Consider the following 10,530-nt stretch of genomic DNA (forward strand, 5'->3'; position numbering starts at 1 on the left):
TTTTGGGTTGGGTTCAATGTTACTCAGCAGGCTACCTTGTGGTCATTCAGATATCAATTTAGCGAGTTGACCTATCTGAGTTTCGAGCCCTTGGATTGATGCTTGTTGATTTTTAAGTACTATCTCGGTATTTTGAAAATGAGTTTCTGACACTAAGATGAATTTTTTTAGCATCTCCTCAAGGTTCGGCTTTTTCTCTTGTTGGTAGGGTGGTTGTTGGAAGCCTGGAGGTGGTAGTGGTCACCGATTCCCTTGGCCTCCCCATGAGAAATTTGGGTGGTTCCTCCAACCTGTATTGTAAGTATTACTATAAGGATTATTTTGAGATCGAGGATTATTGCCCATGTAATTTAACTGCTTGTTCTCCATGTTATGGCCATAGGGTAGGTAATCTGAATTGCTTGATCCACCTCCACTTGCTTCGCACTGCATTAGTGGGTGAACCTGTGAAGAACCAAGAAAATCGTAAATTTTTCTGTTCAAAAGTTCTACCCGATTAGAGAGCATGGTGACCGAATCGATGTTAAAAACACAGCTGTTTTCATTGGCTTTGTCCTCATGACTTGCCACTGATAATTATTCAGTGACATCTCTTCTATAAATTTATAAGCATCTTCAGGTGTCTTATTATTGATGGTTCCACCAAAGGCTGTGTCGATCATCTGTCGAGTTGAAGGAAGGATTCAGGCCATTATGAAATGTTTGAACCTGTAGCCAAAGTGGTAACCCATGGTGAGGACACCTTCTCAAAAGGTCCTTGTATCTCTCCCATGCATCATAGAGTGTTTTTAAATCCATCTGCACAAAAGAAGAGATATCATTACGTAATTTGGCTATTTTAGCCGACGGAAAATATTTTAGTAAAAATTTTTCGGTCATTTGTTCCCAAGTAGTGATTGACCCTCGTGGTAATGAATTCAACCACTGTTTAGCTTTGTTTCTCAATGAAAAAAGGAATAACCAAAGGCAAATGGCGTCATCAGAAACACCATTAATTTTAAATGTATCACATAGTTCCAAAAAGTTTGCCAAGTGAGCGTTGGGATCTTCGTCCTGCAAACCATCAAACTGAACAAATTGCTATATCATTTGAATTGTGTTAGGTTTTAGTTCAAAAGTATTTGCAGCTACAGCAGGTCTAACTATGCTCGATTCAGTTCCTGTTAAAGAAGGTTTAGAATAATCATACATGGTGCGTGGAGCAAGATTCTTATTAGTAGCAATCGCAGGAGGTAGCGGATTTTCTTGGTTTTCAGCCATCTCCTCTATTGTGGTTGAAGTATCGTCCTCTTGCTTTTCCTCTGTGTATCGTAAGCTTCACCTTATTTCTCTTCAGTTTCTGCGAACTGTGCGATCTATCTCACTATCAAATAGCAATGGTCCCGATGGGTTTCTTCTGGTCATAAACTAGAAAAACCTGTCAGAAGAGAATAAATGAAGAATTAGAAAAGAAAATAAAATTTTAAATTGCAAATAAAGCAGAATGGCTAAATTAATAAAAACTGAGTGTTCCTAATATCCTAGTTCCCCAGCAACGGCGCCAAAAACTTGGTAAGTGATATTCGCGACAGGTTTTAAAAATTTATAATTAATCGTTCTTGAAACTAACTATTATCACGATGATGGCAAGTGTACCTATCGAACAATAGTATAGCTTTAGCAAGACTGGATTGTCAAACCCAAGGAACCAAGAGTACTAATAATTACTTTCTTTTTATTATCTAGCCTAAAAATTAAGGGATTTGTTTATCTAAACTAATCAACTAAACTAAAAATGCACAGAGAGAAATTGGGGAAAAGCTTTTGGGAAAATTCGATTGATTAAGACAATACCCAAGGAAAAATCCACCTAGACTTCACTTGTTATTTAAATCTGAATCAGACGATTTATTCATTTGACTTGATCCCTAGAAATCCCCAAGTTATATTATTATCTCTCTCGAGCCTAATAATGTGTAACTCTAGGTTGATTTAATTGAAATCTCTTTCTAATTAACGCCCTAGTGTTGCATTAACTTGATCTATGGATCCCCTTATTAGGTTTCACCCTAATCCGGAAGAATCTTATCAACCTATCTCTAGGCATGCAATCAACTCTGCTTAATTACGACAAATTTACTCTTAAACAGGGTCTTTTCCTCCTCTAAATAAGAGCATTAACTTGAATCAATATCCCGAAATATTAAAACAAGAATTAAGAACACATAATTAAGAACAAGTCAAATATTTATCATACAATTCAGATAATAGTAACAAGATATGTCTTAAGTTTCATTCCCCTTAGGTATTTAGGGGTTTAGTTCATACTTATAAAAGAAAACATCTTAGAAGAATAATGAATACAAAAAATAAAGAAAACCCAAAACCTTTAAATGGAAATTGAAGGGAGATCTTCAGTCTTGATGATAAATCCGGCTTCCGAGATGGACCAATCAGCTTCCCTTGAGTAATTCCTTGCTTCCTATTCCGTGTGTCTGTTCTAAGTGCCTCCTCCGGTGTTTAAATAGGCTTTAGAATGCCTAAGAGACCTTGAAAGTGGCCTTTTCTGAATAGGGCTATACTTGGGCTCGGCAGGGACACCTCCGTGTATGATTACTCCAGCCCATGGTCAAGGCTATTGAATAGGCATGGGTGTGTAGTCTACCCGTGTAAGTCGTGCTTCAATCCTGCCAAATGGACACGGCCGTGTGACACGCCCGTGTGAGGATGTCCAAGTCATGTTGATTTCCCATGTGGGTCCATTTTTTTCGTTTTCGGCCCGTTTCTCGCTCTTTTTACTCTCCTATGCTCACCTAAGTATAAAACATGAAATTAAAGGATTAGGAGCATCGAATTCACCAAATCTAAGGAGAAACCATCCATAAATGTGCTAAGCATGGGATAAAAATATGTATAAATTACGGTTTATTAAATCACATGAGACGGATCAAATCTGTATCATTGAAGTATCGATACATGAAATACATTATGAATCTTTTCTAGCTCTTATGGTAACAACAATCTATAAGCAACTGACCCGATACGCTCGGTAATCTCATACGGCCCTATTAACCTCGGACTCAATTTGACTTTTCTGTCAAATCTGAGTACTTTCTTCCACGGTGAGACTTTCAAAAACACTTTGTCACCGATCTCAAATTCAATATCTTTTCGTTTCAAATCCGCGTAAGATTTCTTATGATCAGAAGCTGTTTTCAAAATATCTCGGATCACTTTTACTTTCTGTTCAATCTCTTTAATCAAATCAACCCCATGAATCTTATTTTCGCTGAGCTCAGTCCAATACAAAGGTGTATGGCTTTTTCTACAATATAAGGCAAATACTATTATTGGATGCAAATTCAATCAATGGCAAATACTGATCCTACGAACCTTCAAACTCAAGAATGCAATATCTCAACATATCCTCGAGAATCTGAATTATCCACATAGATTGACCATCTGTCTGCGGATGAAAAGCAGTACTGAAATACAATTTCATACCTAAAGCCTCTTGTAGTTTCTTCCAAAACTGTGAAGTGAATCTCGAATCTCTATCTAACACAATAGGTAAAGGTACCGCGTGCAATCTTACAACAGTAGAAATGTTTAACTCAGTTAATTTATTAAGTGAGTAATCGGATCGTACTGGAATAAAATGGTTTGATTTCATCAATCGATCAACTACAACCCAGATTGCATCTTTCTTTCTCGGAGATAGTGGTAAACCCGATACAAAATCCATTGTCACTCTATCCCATTTCCATTCCGGAATCATAATCGATTGTAACAAACCTGATGGCACCTGATGTTCAACTTTAACTTGCTGACAGATTAAACATTTCGAAACAAAGTTGGAGATATCTCTTTTCATTCCAGACGACCAATAATGCTGTTTCAAATCATTATACATTTTCGTACTACCTGGATAAACACATAAATGACTATTGTGAGCTTTATTCAAATTCATCTGAATCAATTTTGGATTTCTCGGAACAGAAATTCGACTTTGGAATCTCAGACAATTATCTCTATCAATTCTAAATTCTCAATCCGAATCTAAATCACTCTGAGCTCGTTTTGCTATTATCTCATTATCAACTTTTTGAGCATAAAAAATCTGTTGTAAGAACAATGGTCAATTCGGCTAATACTGAACCATCATTATAAAATACTAAATGAGCATTCATCGCACATAATACAAACAATGATTTTCGGCTCAAAGCATCAGCAACAACATTGACCTTTCCCGGATGGTAATTAATAACAAGCTCGTAGACTTTTAGCAGATCTAGCCATCTTCTCTGACGCAGATTCAAATATTTTTGAGTCATTAGATATTTCAAGCTTTTGTGATCGGAATAAATGTGACATTTCTTACCAAATAAATAATGGTGCCAAATCTTCAAAGCGAATACAATTGCAGCTAACTCCAGGTCGTGTGTCGGATAGTTCTTTTCATGTGGCTTTAACTGTCTTGAAGCATAAGCAATGACTTTGCCTTCTAGCATTAAAATGCAGCCTGGACTTTTCAATGAAGCATCACTGTAGATTACAAATTCTTTACCCAATTCTGGTTGTACTAACACTAGAGCTTCAGTCAATAGGACTTTCTACTGATCAAAGCTTTTCTAACACTTTTCAAACCATTCAAACTTCACATCTTTCTGAAGCAGTTTCGTTAATGGAGTTGCAATCATAGAAAATCCTTTTATGAACCATCTATAATAACCGGCAAGTCCAAGAAAACTGTAGCTTCAGAAACATTTTTCGGAGGCTTCCAATCCAGAATAGTCAAAATTTTGCTTGGATCAACTCGGATACCTGATGCTGACACTATATGGCCCAGAAAATTGACCTCTCATAACCAGAATTCACTATTGCTAAACTTTGCATATGTTTGCGTATCTCGTAAGGTCTGTAACACTATTCTTAGATGCTCGGCATGCTCAGATTTATCACACTAATAAATCAATATGCCATCAATGAATACAACAACAATTTGATCTAAATATGGCCTAAAAATTATGTTCATCAAATCCATAAAGATAGCAGTTGCATTAGTTTATCTGAAAAGGATAACTAAGAACTCAGAGTGACCATACCTCGTTTTAGAAGAAGTTTTTGAAATGTCTGAGTCTTTTACTCACAACTGATAATAGTCTGATCTCAAATCTATCTTCGAAAACACGGTACCTCCTTTCAATTGACCAAACAAATCATCAATTCAAGGCAGAGGGTATTTATTCTTTATAGTCGCTTTGTTCAACTAACGGTAATGAATGCACATTTTCATCGTACCATCTTTCTTTTTCACAAACAAAACTAGTGTACCCCAACGTGAGAAACTCCGTCTAGCAAACCCTCTATCGGTCAACTATTGCAATTGAGACTTTAATTCTTTTAATTGGTTAGAGCCATTCTATATGGAGCTATCGAAATCGGAGTAGTTCCCCATATTAACTCAATTCCAAATTCAACTTCTCATATCGAAGGTAATCCTGGAAGTTCCTCGGGAAACACATCAGGGAATTCACAGACAACAGGCACTGATTTAACTTTTTTCTGACATTTTTGAATTAATCACATAGGCAAAATAGGCTTCACAACCTTTTCGCACAATACTCATAGTTTTCATTGACGAAATCACAATTGGTAACCCATTTAAATCACTAGATTTAATTCGAACTATTTCATCAATCCTCCATCTCAAATAATAGTTTTCCATTTGAAATTCACAACAGCATCATGCAAAGTTAACCAATTCATACCAAGAATTATATCAAACTCATCAAAAGGTGATAACATCAGATTGGCCGAAAAATAAATGTCTCGAAACATTAACAGACAATTCTTGCAGACTTTATCAACTAAAACACATCTGCCTTGGAGTTCGATACTTTAATTACGAATTCAATAGACTCTACAGGAAAAGTCTTACTATTCACTAAATTCATGCATATATAAGAATGCATTGATCTAGGATCTATCAAAGTAATCATAGAAGTATCATAAAGTGTGAAAGTATCAGTTATAACATCTGGAGATGAAGCTTCTTCACGAGCTTGGATGGCGTAAGCTCTGGTAGGTGCATGAGCCTTGGATCTAACAGCAGTGTCTTTTATTCCCCTTTGACTGCCACTTATATTACCCTATTTCTAGAAGGTCTACCACACGATACATTACCGTTTGGCCTCGGATTTTTCACAATCTCTTGCTCGACAGAATCAAGGCAATCATGGATGAAATGGTCTAAAGATCCACATTTGAAGCAAGCTTGATCATATAATCTACAATTGCCGTGATGTCTTGTACCATAGTGTTTACACTTGGGTCGATCAGATCGAACATTTCCAACACTGGTAACAGAGGTAGTTGGAGCTTTGAAGCTCAAATGTGATCTAGCACTATCTCTACTCGAATGTCCCACATTAGCCTTTGAACGACTATAGACATAGACTGAAATGGCTTGCTCGATGATCTCTTTCGCACTTCTCTAATTTTTGAATTAGCTTTTCTTTTCTCTTTTTCGAGTTCTTCGGCTTTACTCGTTCAACAAGCACAACGAATTCTTTGATCTCAAGAATCCCAACTAACAAACGGATATCCTCATTCAATCCATCCTCGAATCTCTTGCACATTATAGCTTCAGTCGAAACACATTCTCTAGCATACTGACTCAATCTCACAAATTCTCATTCGTATTCTGTAATAGACATACGACCTTATTTAAGCTAAAGAAACTCTTTACGTTTCTGATCAATAAATATCTGACTGATATATTTCTTTCGGAATTCTATTTGAAAGAAATCCCAAATGACTCGCTCTCTCAGAACCATGGATGTCAAAGTCTTCCACCAGTGATGCGCCGTATCTCTTAAAAGTGAAACGACACATTTTATGCATTCATCCGAAGTCAAAGACAATTCATCAAACACTCGTAGTGTATTCTCTAACTAAAACTCAACTCTTTCAACATCATCATTTGTTGTAGCACCGAATTCTTCATCTCCATATTTTCTAATCTTATCAACCGGAGGCTTAATCAACTAATTCTGATTAGCTTGTGACATAGCAGGAACTTGCATAGGATTAGTCGGTGTTGGGGGTTGTTGAATAGCCGGATTAGTTCTAATGTACTAACTGAACCAATCATTCATCATTTGATAGAAGGCTTGTCTAGCCTCTTCATCATGGCTACTCGTAGCCGGTCTAGAGTCGGATGGTGCTGTCCCTTGCGTGGGAGCAAGTGCATTACTCTTTGCATCGTCAGATACGGCTCGGTTGGGATCCATTTTCTATATAGAAACACATTTCATTGTCAGGATTCATCACACTATCGTATTTCATAAATATGACATGTATAGCTAGACTCATATACGCTACGTTAGTCTTATAATCAACTAAAGTATAGCTTTGATACCAACCAAATGTAACACTCCTAACCCGTCTCCATCGCTAGACTAGGGTTAAAGGCTTTACTGGACTAATTAGAACATTTTACGAACAATTCATAAACTTCATTCAGAATCGTAGTCATACGTCACAGTAGAGTCCCTTATATAAGTCATCGAGACCTAAAACATGCTTTAAAAAGGGGTCGAGACTAAACCGAGTTCATACAAAATTTTTCAAAACATAAACATTTTTCTCAAAGTTATACAGGTCACACGCCCGTCTAAACAGGTCGTGTGCCTCACACGGCATTAGACACGCCCGTGTGTCTTGGCTGTGGCAAAACAGAGCATACATACTGACTTGCCCCACCTGGCCACAAGACACAGCCGTGTGCCAGGACGTGTGAAAATTAAGAAAGCTACTGACTTGGGTCACACGACCGACGACACGACCATGTGCCAGCCCATGTGCCACACACAACCAATAGACATGCCCGTGTGTCTACGCCATGTCAAAATTGTAGGGATATTGACTTTAAATCATAGGATACCCCAGGGGACACACGATCGTGTAACATAACCATGTGTCACACACGGCCAAGACACGTGCCTGTGTCTCTACCCATGTGGACAATAATAGGCTATTTGCAAAGCCAGTTTGCCACCCGTTTTGTGTCATCCCTACAATCATAAAACCAAGCACATTTCATACCAATTTCCAGCCAATTCAAACACCAAAATATACACCATTCATGACATATCATAAACACCCAAATCCATGCTTATAACCATACCAAAATCATGTCAAATCATAAATTCAAAGTCATACCAAAACTTAAGTTTCATAACCTCAATTTACTTCATTCAATCTCATGCCATAAACTTACCAATTCTCAAATAAACACATACCAAACCTTACCAAAATTGACCATTTCATTTGGTCATCCATGAGCACATCATATAGGCATAATTTGCATCACATAACATATACAAAAATCCAACCATAAGTTAAACTATAATCAAGCCATATCACATGGCCAAATATACACATTACAAAACATATTCACATACTTCTAGCCAATACATGCCATACTTCAATATTTACACTTTCAAAATGTACCAAAATAGAGTTTGATAGTGTGGTGATGATCCTCGACGATCCCCGAGCTCCCGATAGCTTCGATATCTAAACACAATTGAAAATACACACAAAGTAAGCTTTCAAAGCTTAGTAAGCCATATACAAATTAACTTATCATTTTAAACATATAAGCATTCTCAAATTACATATAACTATAGTCAAATGCTATCTTAAACAACATAGTTCATATACATTTCACATATCCCCAACTCATTTTCTCATATAACATATTTTCTCATACTTATAACACATATTATCTATTGCACATGTACTTACCTTATATTCTCAAACATTGAATACATTTCAAACATACCTGATTCGGATACACATTTCATATATTCATTCTTTTCTCGGAATGCTCATTGAATCGTTCGGAATCAATAAGGATACTCGGATAGCTCAAAAAGCTTATACAATGCCAACATCTCAGACGTGGTCTTACATGTAATCAAATATCAATGCCACTGTCCCAGACAGGGTCTTACATCAAATCAAATACGATGCTGATGTCCCAGACATGGTCTTACACATTAATCATAATCGATGCCAACGTCCCAAACATGGTCTTACACAAAAACACATATCGGATCCTATGTCATGACATATGTATCCGAACTATTCCTATGGTTTGTACGGGGCCTTTCGGGTGTCAAAAATTTGTCAACACTTTCTCAGAAATCTCATGCTCAACTCATATAATCATTCATCAATGTTCAATATCATATTAACAGTAATAATTCAATTCAAAACACAATTATTTGTATATCGACATACCTCATACGGATTTGAACGAAAGGAGTTGACTATTTAACGACTTTCGACTTCCCCTGATCTAACTCCGTTTTCTTTTGTTCTTGATCTATATAAATTCAAATTTGACTTATTTAATCACACATTCATTCAAATCAATCCATATATACATTTTCACATTTTGACATTTTAGTCCCTAATTCATAAAATCACAAAATTCACCAAATTTTCTTTTATACAAGCTTAGCCGAATTTTTCCCTAGCTCATACAAGCCCAAATATTTCATTTATTTCACATTTTAGTCCCTTAAAATTTCATTTTCACAATTTAGTCCAAATTACTCAAATTCATCAAAAATTCAAAGATAAAACATGCTAACCTAACATCAAGCTTCCATATACTATCATCAAACTTCATAAAACTCATAATTTTATTATTGGCATAACTCAAAATCATCAACAAAATAAAAAATTGGGACATGGGCTTGATAGATTACTAAGCAATGATCACAAAAACGTAGAAATTATCAAAAACAGAACAAAACTCATACCTTAATCAAAGAAGACAAGGCAGAACCTTAGCTCAATCTTTTTCTTTCTTATTTCTTTGTATTTTCAGCAATATGATATATTAACAGCCTAATTTCATACTTTGTTTTAATTATAATAAGTTTATTTCATCATTCACTTATTTACCCTTTATAATTAAACATATAATTCATATCAATTAAGGCTATTAATGTCCACTCATACTTCAAATGGTCATATAACCACATAAGGACCTCACAATTAAAAAGCCACAACAAATAGGCACACTTAACATATAGCATGCAACTTTTACATTTTATGCAATTAGGTCCTTTTATAAAATTAAGCACACAAATGATCAAATTTTCATATGAAACTTTCACATACGTCAATTCACATATAATAAGCACGAAAAATAATATTAAAATATTTTTTAACTCAAATTTGTGGTCCCGAAACTACTATTCTAACTAAGGTCTAAACCGGGCTGTTCACAACAACTCTACCAAGCTTCAAAGCTTAAACAAAATGCATATTCAAACCACCATTTTACCTTCCATCATTCTATCATATCAAGCTACCATCAACATGATAAGGCCACCTATATACATACCAAAATATAGCAAAACACAAGCCAAAACTTATGGCCACAAATACAACAAGACATATAGGTCAAAATTAGACAAAATAACCTATACATGCCATTATAACCAAACTTAAACCATCCGATAGTAC

General features: G+C 35.9%; 1 non-coding gene across 1 annotated transcript; it reads left to right on the forward strand.

The window, feature by feature from the left end:
* The first annotated feature begins 724 nt into the window (after positions 1 to 724).
* On the forward strand, positions 725 to 831 carry LOC121226733 (small nucleolar RNA R71). The gene has a single exon (XR_005924427.1). It is a non-coding gene; the product is annotated as a small nucleolar RNA R71 (small nucleolar RNA).
* The last annotated feature ends 9,699 nt before the right edge of the window (positions 832 to 10,530 follow it).

This window comes from Gossypium hirsutum, chromosome A03 (genome assembly GCF_007990345.1).
Source record: "Gossypium hirsutum isolate 1008001.06 chromosome A03, Gossypium_hirsutum_v2.1, whole genome shotgun sequence".
Lineage (NCBI taxonomy): Eukaryota > Viridiplantae > Streptophyta > Magnoliopsida > Malvales > Malvaceae > Gossypium > Gossypium hirsutum.